Below are 18521 nucleotides of genomic sequence, written 5' to 3' on the forward strand. Positions count from 1 at the left end.
AGCAACGGATCCTAAACAAGCGCGCCGCAATTGGAAGACTGATGGCGTACAAAAGAGGCAGCAGATCGGCGAAATTATGTCGCCAAGTTGCTGTGATCGTGCGGCCTACTGAACTTCGCCAGCTGGGAGCTCACCAGCTGACGGAAAAACTCGACACACTGGTACAGCAATTGAGCGTCCTAACTAAACGGCTGAAACGTTACTCTGACTCTGCAAAGCGCCAGGAACAAAATCGGATGTTCAGAGATAACGAAAAAGCGTTCTACGACCACATTAGCGACGAGAAGCCCGACTACCGCGAAGGTTTGCCAGATATTAGCGATGTGACGAACTTCTGGGCTGGTATTTGGGAGACCCCAGTACAACATCGCGACGGGCAAATGTGGTTAAGACGGGAGGAGGAGAGTTGTGGTGAAATTGGAGAGATGCCAGCTATCATCGTCGAAGAGAACGATGTCCGCGAAGCCTCGCGGTACCTGAGGAACTGGGCAGCACCGGGCCCCGATGGTGTTCAGAACTTCTGGCACAAGAAGCTGACCGTCGCACATCAAAAGATAGCTGAGTGCTTCAACAAGGTGCTACGTGACCCACACAACCTCCCTGAATTCGCCACCCGTGGCGTCACATTCCTCCTCCCGAAAGACAGCAACACATTGAACCCATCAAAGTACAGGCCGATAACGTGCCTATCGAGTCTGTACAAGATATTAAGCAGCATCATAACCGCCAAAGTTTCTGCCCACTGCGAACAACACCATATCATCGTAGAAGAGCAGAAAGGATGCAGAAAAAATACGCATGGCTGCAAAGACCAGGCCATCATCGACGCAACCATAGTCGGCCAGGCGGTTTATAATCAGCGGAACCTAAGCATGGCCTATATCGATTACAGGAAGGCTTATGACTCCATACCTCACTCGTTTCTCGTCCGGGTATTGGAGCTCTACAAAATTGATCCCGTCGTCGTTAGGTTCCTGCAGCATGCGATGAGGCAGTGGAGCACGTCTCTGCACCTTAGTGATGGGGAAAATGTGTTGCAGTCTAGAACGCTGCAGATAAAGAGGGGGATATTCCAAGGCGACTCTTTCAGCCCGCTTTGGTTTTGTCTGGCACTGAACCCCCTCAGTAGGACGCTCAATAGAAACGGTCATGGCTATAAAATAAGGTATGGCGACGGCGCCCACGAAGAAGTGACCCATACCTTTTACATGGACGATCTCAAGGTCTACGCTGATTCACGTCAGCGTCTAGGTGTAGCTATCCGGGTTGTCGAAGACATAAGCAGGGACATCTGTATGGAGTTCGGCCTCGACAAGTGTCGCTGTGTCCACCTGCTGAAAGGACAACTTACCGAATCCGGAGGCTACGAGGTCTATGACGGCGAGTTTATAAGAGACATGGTTCGTGGCGAATCCTATAAATATCTTGGATTCCGACAGCTCACCGGGATTCGCCACTCCGACATCAAGACGGAGCTGCGAGACAAGTTCTTGAGTCGAGTGAACTGTGTCCTGAGGACTTTCCTCAACGCGGGGAACAAGGTACGCGCGATCAACACATTCGCGGTTCCCCTGCTGACCTTCAGTTTTGGTGTAGTCAAATGGAGCAAAACTGACCTAGAGGACCTTGAGAGGAGGATGAGGAAAGCATTCAAAGAGGCCGGAATGCACCATCCTCAATCGGCACTGGAGAGAGTTTCACTACCACGCAAAGAAGGGGGACTTGGAATCGTCGACATTTCTGCACTGTGTGTTGCCCAGGTACGACAACTGCGCGAGTACTTCGCAGAACGCGCCAACCAAAACGCGCTATACCGGGCTGTCTGCGCCGCCGACAGAGGATACAGCGCTCTGCACTTGGCGCAAGCGGAGTACCAACTCAACTGCAATCTGCAGACAGTGGAGGAGAAGATTGCAGCTTGGAAGCAGAAGGCAGTGCATGGTGCCCACCCCCATCAACTGGACCGGCCACACGTCGACAAGGCCGCATCTAATCTGTGGCTAACGCGTGGTGAACTCTCTTCAGTAGTAGAAGCCGACATGATAGCCATCCAGGACAGGATAATGCCGACGAGAAACTGCAGGCGGTACGTCTGGCATCAAGACGTTGATGACATTTGCCGGATGTGCCATCAACCAGGTGAAAACATAGAGCACATTATGGGAGGCTGTCCCGTTTTGGCCAACGCAGCCTACACCGAGCGCCACAACAACGTGGCCCGTATTGTTCATCGACAACTGGCGCTCCAATGTGCTCTACTGGAAGACAACGTACCAAACTACCGGTACCTGCCTGCACCTGTCCTGGAAAATGACCGTTTCAAGCTGTACTGGGATCGCACTGTTCTGACCGACCTCTCGATCCACCACAACCGCCCAGATATAATGGTTTACGACAAGAGCGACCGCAAAGTCACCATCATCGATGTCGCTATTCCACTGAACCAGAATCTGGAGGAGACCCACGGTCGCAAAATCTGCAAGTACCGACCATTGGCCGTGGAGCTCAAGGAACTGTGGGGGCTAAGGGAGGTCCCAAGAATTGTTCCAGTCGTTCTCTCTGGAACTGGAATTATCCCGAAGACACTTCTGGAAGCGCTAAAGGTGTTGAACATCGAGAAGGAATTGGCCGGCATCCAAAAGTCGGTCATCCTTAGCACCTGCGCGATTGTCCGACAATTCCTCGGTCAGGACTAAAACAGCACGAGCATGCAGATACGTGCATTCCGCAGAGCCTAGTCCCCCTTTGGCATTCAGAAGCCCGGGGGCAGGTGAAAATTCTGGCTAGGTTCGCCTAGTTAAGAAGTGAGATAAGTCTAAAAAAAAAAAACAAAACAAAAAAAAAACAAAACAAAAAAATGTTCTCAAATGGGGATCAACATAGGGTAGGAGCCTGCCTGTTGGTCTCAAATGTTCCTATCTCACGCCTCCACGAAGATCATATGACGACATTTTTAGATCGGGCGTGAACTGGAAACACACACCTGGTCTTGGCTCCGAGAACGGGTGTCGAAAGTGGCTAAGTGAGGGGGTGCGAGCGAGTCAGAGCGCTATATCTCTCCCGGGGAAGGCCTCCCGGGTCATGGAGGCCTTGCCAACCCGCTGTCTCCCGGGCAAAGGAGATACACCCAGACAATGGAGCTAAGGTCAAGACGAATACTACGAATGCGATCACCCGAGGAGGGTCCCCGAACTGGAGCTGGTCCTGGAACGGGCGTAAGAGCGAGCGGCCAGCGGCTGGAGGGCGATGTGCAAGAGCGGGCCACCAGCCGGGTTCAACCCGAAGAGCTACCGCCACACGGAAACAGCAGCCATCGACATCACCCAAGAAACGCTGCGCCTACGAGACGTGTTGCGACTGCCAGACGACAGTCGTCCACACTTGTGGGTACCACTAGGCGCCGGATCATGTGGACACACGAAATGAATGAATTCGTGATCCGCGCCTATTACATCTGCACTGCTTTGGAGACGGACATGAGCGGTCGCCCTCGAATACTAACAATGTTCGAGGAAGCGTATCCAGAGTTCGTCGGGAGGCTTGATCAGAACGCGATGAACGCGAGGCGTAGAGCGATAGTACGCAACAACATGCTCTCCCAAACGCAAATCGACGAGATCAAGCAGCAGGTGCAGAGAGAAATAAGCTCCAGGAACAACAGAGCAAGCGATGTGTCGAGACGAAGTTCAGTACGGCTGAGCAATTCATTCGCGAGTGGGGCACGCGAATCAGCACCAGTGGAGGCCACAGTACAACAACCCCCTGAGCCGGAAGACCCACAGCCAGATCAACAACTACTACGCGATCTGGTCTTCCACTACGACGAGGCGATCTCACAGTTCCGCGACACAGACCCATTGTCGCGCCCCAGGATCCCGAAGTTGCAGTATTCCCGCAGGCTGACAAGTGCAGTAAAGCTCATGAACGAGCACGTTCTTCCGCTGCACTTGGTTGATGCTGAGAACATGGAGGAGCTGCAACTGAAAGTTTACTGTGCTGCTGTGGCGACTGCCAAAAGTTTAGGATACCGTATTAGGCCAAGAGGCGGACTGCTCCAACATCTCCGTGAAAGGCGTGAGCCTCCATGGCGAAGGAGATTGGAGCAACGGATCCTAAACAAGCGCGCCGCAATTGGAAGACTGATGGCGTACAAAAGAGGCAGCAGATCGGCGAAATTATGTCGCCAAGTTGCTGTGATCGTGCGGCCTACTGAACTTCGCCAGCTGGGAGCTCACCAGCTGACGGAAAAACTCGACACACTGGTACAGCAATTGAGCGTCCTAACTAAACGGCTGAAACGTTACTCTGACTCTGCAAAGCGCCAGGAACAAAATCGGATGTTCAGAGATAACGAAAAAGCGTTCTACGACCACATTAGCGACGAGAAGCCCGACTACCGCGAAGGTTTGCCAGATATTAGCGATGTGACGAACTTCTGGGCTGGTATTTGGGAGACCCCAGTACAACATCGCGACGGGCAAATGTGGTTAAGACGGGAGGAGGAGAGTTGTGGTGAAATTGGAGAGATGCCAGCTATCATCGTCGAAGAGAACGATGTCCGCGAAGCCTCGCGGTACCTGAGGAACTGGGCAGCACCGGGCCCCGATGGTGTTCAGAACTTCTGGCACAAGAAGCTGACCGTCGCACATCAAAAGATAGCTGAGTGCTTCAACAAGGTGCTACGTGACCCACACAACCTCCCTGAATTCGCCACCCGTGGCGTCACATTCCTCCTCCCGAAAGACAGCAACACATTGAACCCATCAAAGTACAGGCCGATAACGTGCCTATCGAGTCTGTACAAGATATTAAGCAGCATCATAACCGCCAAAGTTTCTGCCCACTGCGAACAACACCATATCATCGTAGAAGAGCAGAAAGGATGCAGAAAAAATACGCATGGCTGCAAAGACCAGGCCATCATCGACGCAACCATAGTCGGCCAGGCGGTTTATAATCAGCGGAACCTAAGCATGGCCTATATCGATTACAGGAAGGCTTATGACTCCATACCTCACTCGTTTCTCGTCCGGGTATTGGAGCTCTACAAAATTGATCCCGTCGTCGTTAGGTTCCTGCAGCATGCGATGAGGCAGTGGAGCACGTCTCTGCACCTTAGTGATGGGGAAAATGTGTTGCAGTCTAGAACGCTGCAGATAAAGAGGGGGATATTCCAAGGCGACTCTTTCAGCCCGCTTTGGTTTTGTCTGGCACTGAACCCCCTCAGTAGGACGCTCAATAGAAACGGTCATGGCTATAAAATAAGGTATGGCGACGGCGCCCACGAAGAAGTGACCCATACCTTTTACATGGACGATCTCAAGGTCTACGCTGATTCACGTCAGCGTCTAGGTGTAGCTATCCGGGTTGTCGAAGACATAAGCAGGGACATCTGTATGGAGTTCGGCCTCGACAAGTGTCGCTGTGTCCACCTGCTGAAAGGACAACTTACCGAATCCGGAGGCTACGAGGTCTATGACGGCGAGTTTATAAGAGACATGGTTCGTGGCGAATCCTATAAATATCTTGGATTCCGACAGCTCACCGGGATTCGCCACTCCGACATCAAGACGGAGCTGCGAGACAAGTTCTTGAGTCGAGTGAACTGTGTCCTGAGGACTTTCCTCAACGCGGGGAACAAGGTACGCGCGATCAACACATTCGCGGTTCCCCTGCTGACCTTCAGTTTTGGTGTAGTCAAATGGAGCAAAACTGACCTAGAGGACCTTGAGAGGAGGATGAGGAAAGCATTCAAAGAGGCCGGAATGCACCATCCTCAATCGGCACTGGAGAGAGTTTCACTACCACGCAAAGAAGGGGGACTTGGAATCGTCGACATTTCTGCACTGTGTGTTGCCCAGGTACGACAACTGCGCGAGTACTTCGCAGAACGCGCCAACCAAAACGCGCTATACCGGGCTGTCTGCGCCGCCGACAGAGGATACAGCGCTCTGCACTTGGCGCAAGCGGAGTACCAACTCAACTGCAATCTGCAGACAGTGGAGGAGAAGATTGCAGCTTGGAAGCAGAAGGCAGTGCATGGTGCCCACCCCCATCAACTGGACCGGCCACACGTCGACAAGGCCGCATCTAATCTGTGGCTAACGCGTGGTGAACTCTCTTCAGTAGTAGAAGCCGACATGATAGCCATCCAGGACAGGATAATGCCGACGAGAAACTGCAGGCGGTACGTCTGGCATCAAGACGTTGATGACATTTGCCGGATGTGCCATCAACCAGGTGAAAACATAGAGCACATTATGGGAGGCTGTCCCGTTTTGGCCAACGCAGCCTACACCGAGCGCCACAACAACGTGGCCCGTATTGTTCATCGACAACTGGCGCTCCAATGTGCTCTACTGGAAGACAACGTACCAAACTACCGGTACCTGCCTGCACCTGTCCTGGAAAATGACCGTTTCAAGCTGTACTGGGATCGCACTGTTCTGACCGACCTCTCGATCCACCACAACCGCCCAGATATAATGGTTTACGACAAGAGCGACCGCAAAGTCACCATCATCGATGTCGCTATTCCACTGAACCAGAATCTGGAGGAGACCCACGGTCGCAAAATCTGCAAGTACCGACCATTGGCCGTGGAGCTCAAGGAACTGTGGGGGCTAAGGGAGGTCCCAAGAATTGTTCCAGTCGTTCTCTCTGGAACTGGAATTATCCCGAAGACACTTCTGGAAGCGCTAAAGGTGTTGAACATCGAGAAGGAATTGGCCGGCATCCAAAAGTCGGTCATCCTTAGCACCTGCGCGATTGTCCGACAATTCCTCGGTCAGGACTAAAACAGCACGAGCATGCAGATACGTGCATTCCGCAGAGCCTAGTCCCCCTTTGGCATTCAGAAGCCCGGGGGCAGGTGAAAATTCTGGCTAGGTTCGCCTAGTTAAGAAGTGAGATAAGTCTAAAAAAAAAACAAAAACTGGTTCTCAAATGGGGATCAACATAGGGTAGGAGCCTGCCTGTTGGTCTCAAATGTTCCTATCTCACGCCTCCACGAAGATCATATGACGACATTTTTAGATCGGGCGTGAACTGGAAACACACACCTGGTCTTGGCTCCGAGAACGGGTGTCGAAAGTGGCTAAGTGAGGGGGTGCGAGCGAGTCAGAGCGCTATATCTCTCCCGGGGAAGGCCTCCCGGGTCATGGAGGCCTTGCCAACCCGCTGTCTCCCGGGCAAAGGAGATACACCCAGACAATGGAGCTAAGGTCAAGACGAATACTACGAATGCGATCACCCGAGGAGGGTCCCCGAACTGGAGCTGGTCCTGGAACGGGCGTAAGAGCGAGCGGCCAGCGGCTGGAGGGCGATGTGCAAGAGCGGGCCACCAGCCGGGTTCAACCCGAAGAGCTACCGCCACACGGAAACAGCAGCCATCGACATCACCCAAGAAACGCTGCGCCTACGAGACGTGTTGCGACTGCCAGACGACAGTCGTCCACACTTGTGGGTACCACTAGGCGCCGGATCATGTGGACACACGAAATGAATGAATTCGTGATCCGCGCCTATTACATCTGCACTGCTTTGGAGACGGACATGAGCGGTCGCCCTCGAATACTAACAATGTTCGAGGAAGCGTATCCAGAGTTCGTCGGGAGGCTTGATCAGAACGCGATGAACGCGAGGCGTAGAGCGATAGTACGCAACAACATGCTCTCCCAAACGCAAATCGACGAGATCAAGCAGCAGGTGCAGAGAGAAATAAGCTCCAGGAACAACAGAGCAAGCGATGTGTCGAGACGAAGTTCAGTACGGCTGAGCAATTCATTCGCGAGTGGGGCACGCGAATCAGCACCAGTGGAGGCCACAGTACAACAACCCCCTGAGCCGGAAGACCCACAGCCAGATCAACAACTACTACGCGATCTGGTCTTCCACTACGACGAGGCGATCTCACAGTTCCGCGACACAGACCCATTGTCGCGCCCCAGGATCCCGAAGTTGCAGTATTCCCGCAGGCTGACAAGTGCAGTAAAGCTCATGAACGAGCACGTTCTTCCGCTGCACTTGGTTGATGCTGAGAACATGGAGGAGCTGCAACTGAAAGTTTACTGTGCTGCTGTGGCGACTGCCAAAAGTTTAGGATACCGTATTAGGCCAAGAGGCGGACTGCTCCAACATCTCCGTGAAAGGCGTGAGCCTCCATGGCGAAGGAGATTGGAGCAACGGATCCTAAACAAGCGCGCCGCAATTGGAAGACTGATGGCGTACAAAAGAGGCAGCAGATCGGCGAAATTATGTCGCCAAGTTGCTGTGATCGTGCGGCCTACTGAACTTCGCCAGCTGGGAGCTCACCAGCTGACGGAAAAACTCGACACACTGGTACAGCAATTGAGCGTCCTAACTAAACGGCTGAAACGTTACTCTGACTCTGCAAAGCGCCAGGAACAAAATCGGATGTTCAGAGATAACGAAAAAGCGTTCTACGACCACATTAGCGACGAGAAGCCCGACTACCGCGAAGGTTTGCCAGATATTAGCGATGTGACGAACTTCTGGGCTGGTATTTGGGAGACCCCAGTACAACATCGCGACGGGCAAATGTGGTTAAGACGGGAGGAGGAGAGTTGTGGTGAAATTGGAGAGATGCCAGCTATCATCGTCGAAGAGAACGATGTCCGCGAAGCCTCGCGGTACCTGAGGAACTGGGCAGCACCGGGCCCCGATGGTGTTCAGAACTTCTGGCACAAGAAGCTGACCGTCGCACATCAAAAGATAGCTGAGTGCTTCAACAAGGTGCTACGTGACCCACACAACCTCCCTGAATTCGCCACCCGTGGCGTCACATTCCTCCTCCCGAAAGACAGCAACACATTGAACCCATCAAAGTACAGGCCGATAACGTGCCTATCGAGTCTGTACAAGATATTAAGCAGCATCATAACCGCCAAAGTTTCTGCCCACTGCGAACAACACCATATCATCGTAGAAGAGCAGAAAGGATGCAGAAAAAATACGCATGGCTGCAAAGACCAGGCCATCATCGACGCAACCATAGTCGGCCAGGCGGTTTATAATCAGCGGAACCTAAGCATGGCCTATATCGATTACAGGAAGGCTTATGACTCCATACCTCACTCGTTTCTCGTCCGGGTATTGGAGCTCTACAAAATTGATCCCGTCGTCGTTAGGTTCCTGCAGCATGCGATGAGGCAGTGGAGCACGTCTCTGCACCTTAGTGATGGGGAAAATGTGTTGCAGTCTAGAACGCTGCAGATAAAGAGGGGGATATTCCAAGGCGACTCTTTCAGCCCGCTTTGGTTTTGTCTGGCACTGAACCCCCTCAGTAGGACGCTCAATAGAAACGGTCATGGCTATAAAATAAGGTATGGCGACGGCGCCCACGAAGAAGTGACCCATACCTTTTACATGGACGATCTCAAGGTCTACGCTGATTCACGTCAGCGTCTAGGTGTAGCTATCCGGGTTGTCGAAGACATAAGCAGGGACATCTGTATGGAGTTCGGCCTCGACAAGTGTCGCTGTGTCCACCTGCTGAAAGGACAACTTACCGAATCCGGAGGCTACGAGGTCTATGACGGCGAGTTTATAAGAGACATGGTTCGTGGCGAATCCTATAAATATCTTGGATTCCGACAGCTCACCGGGATTCGCCACTCCGACATCAAGACGGAGCTGCGAGACAAGTTCTTGAGTCGAGTGAACTGTGTCCTGAGGACTTTCCTCAACGCGGGGAACAAGGTACGCGCGATCAACACATTCGCGGTTCCCCTGCTGACCTTCAGTTTTGGTGTAGTCAAATGGAGCAAAACTGACCTAGAGGACCTTGAGAGGAGGATGAGGAAAGCATTCAAAGAGGCCGGAATGCACCATCCTCAATCGGCACTGGAGAGAGTTTCACTACCACGCAAAGAAGGGGGACTTGGAATCGTCGACATTTCTGCACTGTGTGTTGCCCAGGTACGACAACTGCGCGAGTACTTCGCAGAACGCGCCAACCAAAACGCGCTATACCGGGCTGTCTGCGCCGCCGACAGAGGATACAGCGCTCTGCACTTGGCGCAAGCGGAGTACCAACTCAACTGCAATCTGCAGACAGTGGAGGAGAAGATTGCAGCTTGGAAGCAGAAGGCAGTGCATGGTGCCCACCCCCATCAACTGGACCGGCCACACGTCGACAAGGCCGCATCTAATCTGTGGCTAACGCGTGGTGAACTCTCTTCAGTAGTAGAAGCCGACATGATAGCCATCCAGGACAGGATAATGCCGACGAGAAACTGCAGGCGGTACGTCTGGCATCAAGACGTTGATGACATTTGCCGGATGTGCCATCAACCAGGTGAAAACATAGAGCACATTATGGGAGGCTGTCCCGTTTTGGCCAACGCAGCCTACACCGAGCGCCACAACAACGTGGCCCGTATTGTTCATCGACAACTGGCGCTCCAATGTGCTCTACTGGAAGACAACGTACCAAACTACCGGTACCTGCCTGCACCTGTCCTGGAAAATGACCGTTTCAAGCTGTACTGGGATCGCACTGTTCTGACCGACCTCTCGATCCACCACAACCGCCCAGATATAATGGTTTACGACAAGAGCGACCGCAAAGTCACCATCATCGATGTCGCTATTCCACTGAACCAGAATCTGGAGGAGACCCACGGTCGCAAAATCTGCAAGTACCGACCATTGGCCGTGGAGCTCAAGGAACTGTGGGGGCTAAGGGAGGTCCCAAGAATTGTTCCAGTCGTTCTCTCTGGAACTGGAATTATCCCGAAGACACTTCTGGAAGCGCTAAAGGTGTTGAACATCGAGAAGGAATTGGCCGGCATCCAAAAGTCGGTCATCCTTAGCACCTGCGCGATTGTCCGACAATTCCTCGGTCAGGACTAAAACAGCACGAGCATGCAGATACGTGCATTCCGCAGAGCCTAGTCCCCCTTTGGCATTCAGAAGCCCGGGGGCAGGTGAAAATTCTGGCTAGGTTCGCCTAGTTAAGAAGTGAGATAAGTCTAAAAAAAAAAAACAAAACAAAAAAAAAACAAAACAAAAAAAAAACAAAAACTGGTTCTCAAATGGGGATCAACATAGGGTAGGAGCCTGCCTGTTGGTCTCAAATGTTCCTATCTCACGCCTCCACGAAGATCATATGACGACATTTTTAGATCGGGCGTGAACTGGAAACACACACCTGGTCTTGGCTCCGAGAACGGGTGTCGAAAGTGGCTAAGTGAGGGGGTGCGAGCGAGTCAGAGCGCTATATCTCTCCCGGGGAAGGCCTCCCGGGTCATGGAGGCCTTGCCAACCCGCTGTCTCCCGGGCAAAGGAGATACACCCAGACAATGGAGCTAAGGTCAAGACGAATACTACGAATGCGATCACCCGAGGAGGGTCCCCGAACTGGAGCTGGTCCTGGAACGGGCGTAAGAGCGAGCGGCCAGCGGCTGGAGGGCGATGTGCAAGAGCGGGCCACCAGCCGGGTTCAACCCGAAGAGCTACCGCCACACGGAAACAGCAGCCATCGACATCACCCAAGAAACGCTGCGCCTACGAGACGTGTTGCGACTGCCAGACGACAGTCGTCCACACTTGTGGGTACCACTAGGCGCCGGATCATGTGGACACACGAAATGAATGAATTCGTGATCCGCGCCTATTACATCTGCACTGCTTTGGAGACGGACATGAGCGGTCGCCCTCGAATACTAACAATGTTCGAGGAAGCGTATCCAGAGTTCGTCGGGAGGCTTGATCAGAACGCGATGAACGCGAGGCGTAGAGCGATAGTACGCAACAACATGCTCTCCCAAACGCAAATCGACGAGATCAAGCAGCAGGTGCAGAGAGAAATAAGCTCCAGGAACAACAGAGCAAGCGATGTGTCGAGACGAAGTTCAGTACGGCTGAGCAATTCATTCGCGAGTGGGGCACGCGAATCAGCACCAGTGGAGGCCACAGTACAACAACCCCCTGAGCCGGAAGACCCACAGCCAGATCAACAACTACTACGCGATCTGGTCTTCCACTACGACGAGGCGATCTCACAGTTCCGCGACACAGACCCATTGTCGCGCCCCAGGATCCCGAAGTTGCAGTATTCCCGCAGGCTGACAAGTGCAGTAAAGCTCATGAACGAGCACGTTCTTCCGCTGCACTTGGTTGATGCTGAGAACATGGAGGAGCTGCAACTGAAAGTTTACTGTGCTGCTGTGGCGACTGCCAAAAGTTTAGGATACCGTATTAGGCCAAGAGGCGGACTGCTCCAACATCTCCGTGAAAGGCGTGAGCCTCCATGGCGAAGGAGATTGGAGCAACGGATCCTAAACAAGCGCGCCGCAATTGGAAGACTGATGGCGTACAAAAGAGGCAGCAGATCGGCGAAATTATGTCGCCAAGTTGCTGTGATCGTGCGGCCTACTGAACTTCGCCAGCTGGGAGCTCACCAGCTGACGGAAAAACTCGACACACTGGTACAGCAATTGAGCGTCCTAACTAAACGGCTGAAACGTTACTCTGACTCTGCAAAGCGCCAGGAACAAAATCGGATGTTCAGAGATAACGAAAAAGCGTTCTACGACCACATTAGCGACGAGAAGCCCGACTACCGCGAAGGTTTGCCAGATATTAGCGATGTGACGAACTTCTGGGCTGGTATTTGGGAGACCCCAGTACAACATCGCGACGGGCAAATGTGGTTAAGACGGGAGGAGGAGAGTTGTGGTGAAATTGGAGAGATGCCAGCTATCATCGTCGAAGAGAACGATGTCCGCGAAGCCTCGCGGTACCTGAGGAACTGGGCAGCACCGGGCCCCGATGGTGTTCAGAACTTCTGGCACAAGAAGCTGACCGTCGCACATCAAAAGATAGCTGAGTGCTTCAACAAGGTGCTACGTGACCCACACAACCTCCCTGAATTCGCCACCCGTGGCGTCACATTCCTCCTCCCGAAAGACAGCAACACATTGAACCCATCAAAGTACAGGCCGATAACGTGCCTATCGAGTCTGTACAAGATATTAAGCAGCATCATAACCGCCAAAGTTTCTGCCCACTGCGAACAACACCATATCATCGTAGAAGAGCAGAAAGGATGCAGAAAAAATACGCATGGCTGCAAAGACCAGGCCATCATCGACGCAACCATAGTCGGCCAGGCGGTTTATAATCAGCGGAACCTAAGCATGGCCTATATCGATTACAGGAAGGCTTATGACTCCATACCTCACTCGTTTCTCGTCCGGGTATTGGAGCTCTACAAAATTGATCCCGTCGTCGTTAGGTTCCTGCAGCATGCGATGAGGCAGTGGAGCACGTCTCTGCACCTTAGTGATGGGGAAAATGTGTTGCAGTCTAGAACGCTGCAGATAAAGAGGGGGATATTCCAAGGCGACTCTTTCAGCCCGCTTTGGTTTTGTCTGGCACTGAACCCCCTCAGTAGGACGCTCAATAGAAACGGTCATGGCTATAAAATAAGGTATGGCGACGGCGCCCACGAAGAAGTGACCCATACCTTTTACATGGACGATCTCAAGGTCTACGCTGATTCACGTCAGCGTCTAGGTGTAGCTATCCGGGTTGTCGAAGACATAAGCAGGGACATCTGTATGGAGTTCGGCCTCGACAAGTGTCGCTGTGTCCACCTGCTGAAAGGACAACTTACCGAATCCGGAGGCTACGAGGTCTATGACGGCGAGTTTATAAGAGACATGGTTCGTGGCGAATCCTATAAATATCTTGGATTCCGACAGCTCACCGGGATTCGCCACTCCGACATCAAGACGGAGCTGCGAGACAAGTTCTTGAGTCGAGTGAACTGTGTCCTGAGGACTTTCCTCAACGCGGGGAACAAGGTACGCGCGATCAACACATTCGCGGTTCCCCTGCTGACCTTCAGTTTTGGTGTAGTCAAATGGAGCAAAACTAACCTAGAGGACCTTGAGAGGAGGATGAGGAAAGCATTCAAAGAGGCCGGAATGCACCATCCTCAATCGGCACTGGAGAGAGTTTCACTACCACGCAAAGAAGGGGGACTTGGAATAGTCGACATATCTGCACTGTGTGTTGCCCAGGTACGACAACTGCGCGAGTACTTCGCAGAACGCGCCAACCAAAACGCGCTATACCGGGCTGTCTGCGCCGCCGACAGAGGATACAGCGCTCTGCACTTGGCGCAAGCGGAGTACCAACTCAACTGCAATCTGCAGACAGTGGAGGAGAAGATTGCAGCTTGGAAGCAGAAGGCAGTGCATGGTGCCCACCCCCATCAACTGGACCGGCCACACGTCGACAAGGCCGCATCTAATCTGTGGCTAACGCGTGGTGAACTCTCTTCAGTAGTAGAAGCCGACATGATAGCCATCCAGGACAGGATAATGCCGACGAGAAACTGCAGGCGGTACGTCTGGCATCAAGACGTTGATGACATTTGCCGGATGTGCCATCAACCAGGTGAAAACATAGAGCACATTATGGGAGGCTGTCCCGTTTTGGCCAACGCAGCCTACACCGAGCGCCACAACAACGTGGCCCGTATTGTTCATCGACAACTGGCGCTCCAATGTGCTCTACTGGAAGACAACGTACCAAACTACCGGTACCTGCCTGCACCTGTCCTGGAAAATGACCGTTTCAAGCTGTACTGGGATCGCACTGTTCTGACCGACCTCTCGATCCACCACAACCGCCCAGATATAATGGTTTACGACAAGAGCGACCGCAAAGTCACCATCATCGATGTCGCTATTCCACTGAACCAGAATCTGGAGGAGACCCACGGTCGCAAAATCTGCAAGTACCGACCATTGGCCGTGGAGCTCAAGGAACTGTGGGGGCTAAGGGAGGTTCCAAGAATTGTTCCAGTCGTTCTCTCTGGAACTGGAATTATCCCGAAGACACTTCTGGAAGCGCTAAAGGTGTTGAACATCGAGAAGGAATTGGCCGGCATCCAAAAGTCGGTCATCCTTAGCACCTGCGCGATTGTCCGACAATTCCTCGGTCAGGACTAAAACAGCACGAGCATGCAGATACGTGCATTCCGCAGAGCCTAGTCCCCCTTTGGCATTCAGAAGCCCGGGGGCAGGTGAAAATTCTGGCTAGGTTCGCCTAGTTAAGAAGTGAGATAAGTCTAAAAAAAGAAATAAAACAAAAACAAAAAAAAAGCAGCACTACGATGAACACCTGAACAGAGCTACACATGCAGTAAACAACGATACAATCGATACAATAGTACAATTGACCGACAACAGCTATGGACGAACGCGACTTTCCCCGAAAGCTTGAGCTTGGGTAGACTGTACACTTCGTAGTTGTACTCCGTGATTGTCCGTGAGGGGGTGCGAGCGAGTCAGAGCGCTATATCTCTCCCGGGGAAGGCCTCCCGGGTCATGGAGGCCTTGCCAACCCGCTGTCTCCCGGGCAAAGGAGATACACCCAATAAAATGGAGCTACGATCACGAAGAATAATTAGGATGCGATCACCCGAGGAGGGTCCCCGAACTGGAGCTGGTCCTGGAACGGGCGTAAGAGCGAGCGGCCAGCGGCTGGAGGGCGATGTGCAAGAGCGGGCCACCAGCCGGGTTCAACCCGAAGAGCTACCGCCACACGGAAACAGCAGCCATCGACATCACCCAAGAAACGCTGCGCCTACGAGGCGTGTTGTGACTGCCAGACGGCAGTCGTCCACACTCGTGGGTACCACTAGGCGCCGGATCATGTGGACACACGAAATGAATGAATTCGTGATCCGCGCCTATTACATCTGCACTGCTTTGGAGACGGACATGAGTGGTCGCCCTCGAATACTAACAATGTTCGAGGAAGCGTATCCAGAGTTCGTTGGGAGGCTTGATCAGAACGCGATGAACGCGAGGCGTAGAGCGATAGTACGCAACAACATGCTCTCCCAAACGCAAATCGACGAGATCAAGCAGCAGGTGCAGAGAGAAATAAGCTCCAGGAACAACAGAGCAAGCGATGTGTCGAGACGAAGTTCAGTACGGCTGAGCAATTCATTCGCGAGTGGGGCACGCGAATCAGCACCAGTGGAGGCCACAGTACAACAACCCCCTGAGCCGGAAGACCCACAGCCAGATCAACAACTACTACGCGATCTGGTCTTCCACTACGACGAGGCGATCTCACAGTTCCGCGACACAGACCCATTGTCGCGCCCCAGGATCCCGAAGTTGCAGCATTCCCGCAGGCTGACAAGTGCAGTAAAGCTCATGAACGAGCACGTTCTTCCGCTGCACTTGGTTGATGCTGAGAACATGGAGGAGCTGCAACTGAAAGTTTACTGCGCTGCTGTGGCGACCGCCAAAAGTTTAGGATACCGTATTAGGCCAAGAGGCGGACTGCTCCAACATCTCCGTGAAAGGCGTGAGCCTCCATGGCGAAGGAGATTGGAGCAACGGATCCTAAACAAGCGCGCCGCAATTGGAAGACTGATGGCGTACAAAAGAGGCAGCAGATCGGTGAAATTATGTCGCCAAGTTGCTGTGATCGTGCGGCCTACTGAACTTCGCCAGCTGGGAGCTCACCAGCTGACGGAAAAACTCGACACACTGGTACAGCAATTGAGCGTCCTTACAAAACGGCTGAAACGTTACTCTGACTCTGCAAAGCGCCAGGAACAAAATCGGATGTTCAGAGATAACGAGAAAGCGTTCTACGACCACATTAGCGACGAGAAGCCCGACTACCGCGAAGGTTTGCCAGATATTAGCGATGTGACGAACTTCTGGGCTGGTATTTGGGAGACCCCAGTAGAACATCGCGACGGGCAAATGTGGTTAAGACGGGAGGAGGAGAGTTGTGGTGAAATTGGAGAGATGCCAGCTATCATCGTCGGAGAGAACGATGTCCGCGAAGCCTCGCGGTACCTGAGGAACTGGGCAGCACCGGGCCCCGATGGTGTTCAGAACTTCTGGCACAAGAAGCTGACCGTCGCACATCCAAAGATAGCTGAGTGCTTCAACAAGGTGCTACGTGACCCACACAACCTTCCTGAATTCGCCACCCGTGGCGTCACCTTCCTCCTCCCGAAAGACAGCAACACATTGAACCCATCAAAGTACAGACCGATAACGTGCCTATCGAGTCTGTACAAAATACTGAGCAGCATAATTACCGCCAAAGTTTCTGCTCACTGCGAACAGCATCACATCATCGCAGAAGAGCAGAAAGGATGCAGGAAAAATACGCATGGCTGCAAAGACCAGGCCATCATCGACGCAGCCATAGTCGGCCAGGCGGTTTATAACCAGCGGAACCTAAGCATGGCCTATATCGATTACAGGAAGGCTTATGACTCCATACCTCACTCGTTTCTCGTCCGGGTATTGGAGCTCTACAAAATTGATCCCTTCGTCGTTAGGTTCCTGCAGCATGCGATGAGGCAGTGGAGTACGTCTCTGCACCTCAGTGATGGGGAAAATGTGTTGCAGTCTAGAACGCTGCAGATAAAGAGGGGGATATTCCAAGGCGACTCTTTCAGCCCGCTTTGGTTTTGTCTGGCATTGAACCCCCTCAGTAGGACGCTCAATAGAAACGGTCATGGCTATAAAATAAGGTATGGCGACGGCGCCCACGAAGAAGTGACCCATACCTTCTACATGGATGATCTCAAGGTCTACGCTGATTCACGTCAGCGTCTAGGTGTAGCTATCCGGGTTGTCGAAGACATAAGCAGGGACATTTGCATGGAGTTCGGCCTCGACAAGTGCCGCTGTGTCCATCTGCTGAAAGGGCAGCTTACCGAATTCGGAGGTTACGAGGTCTATGACGGCGAGTTCATAAGAGACATGGTTCGTGGCGAATCCTATAAATATCTTGGATTCCGACAGCTCACCGGGATTCGCCACTCCGACATCAAGACGGAGCTGCGAGACAAGTTCTTGAGTCGAGTGAACTGTGTCCTGAGGACTTTCCTCAACGCGGGGAACAAGGTACGCGCGATCAACACATTCGCGGTTCCCCTGCTGACCTTCAGTTTTGGTGTAGTCAAATGGAGCAAAACTGACCTAGAGGACCTTGAGAGGAGGATGAGGAAAGCATTTAAAGAGGCCGGAATGCACCATCCTCAATCGGCACTGGAGAGAGTTTCACTGCCACGCAAAGAAGGGGGACTTGGAATAGTCGACATATCTGCACTGTGTGTTGCCCAGGTACGACAACTGCGCGAGTACTTCGCAGAACGCGCCAACCAAAACGCGCTATACCGGGCTGTCTGCGCCGCCGACAGAGGATACAGCGCTCTGCACTTGGCGCAAGCGGAGTACCAACTCAACTGCAATCTGCAGACAGTGGAGGAGAAGATTGCAGCTTGGAAGCAGAAGGCAGTGCATGGTGCCCACCCCCATCAACTGGACCGGCCACACGTCGACAAGGCCGCATCTAATCTGTGGCTAACGCGTGGTGAACTCTCTTCAGTAGTAGAAGCCGACATGATAGCCATCCAGGACAGGATAATGCCGACGAGAAACTGCAGGCGGTACGTCTGGCATCAAGACGTTGATGACATTTGCCGGATGTGTCATCAA

This window comes from Toxorhynchites rutilus, chromosome 2, assembly GCF_029784135.1.
Source record: "Toxorhynchites rutilus septentrionalis strain SRP chromosome 2, ASM2978413v1, whole genome shotgun sequence".
Lineage (NCBI taxonomy): Eukaryota > Metazoa > Arthropoda > Insecta > Diptera > Culicidae > Toxorhynchites > Toxorhynchites rutilus.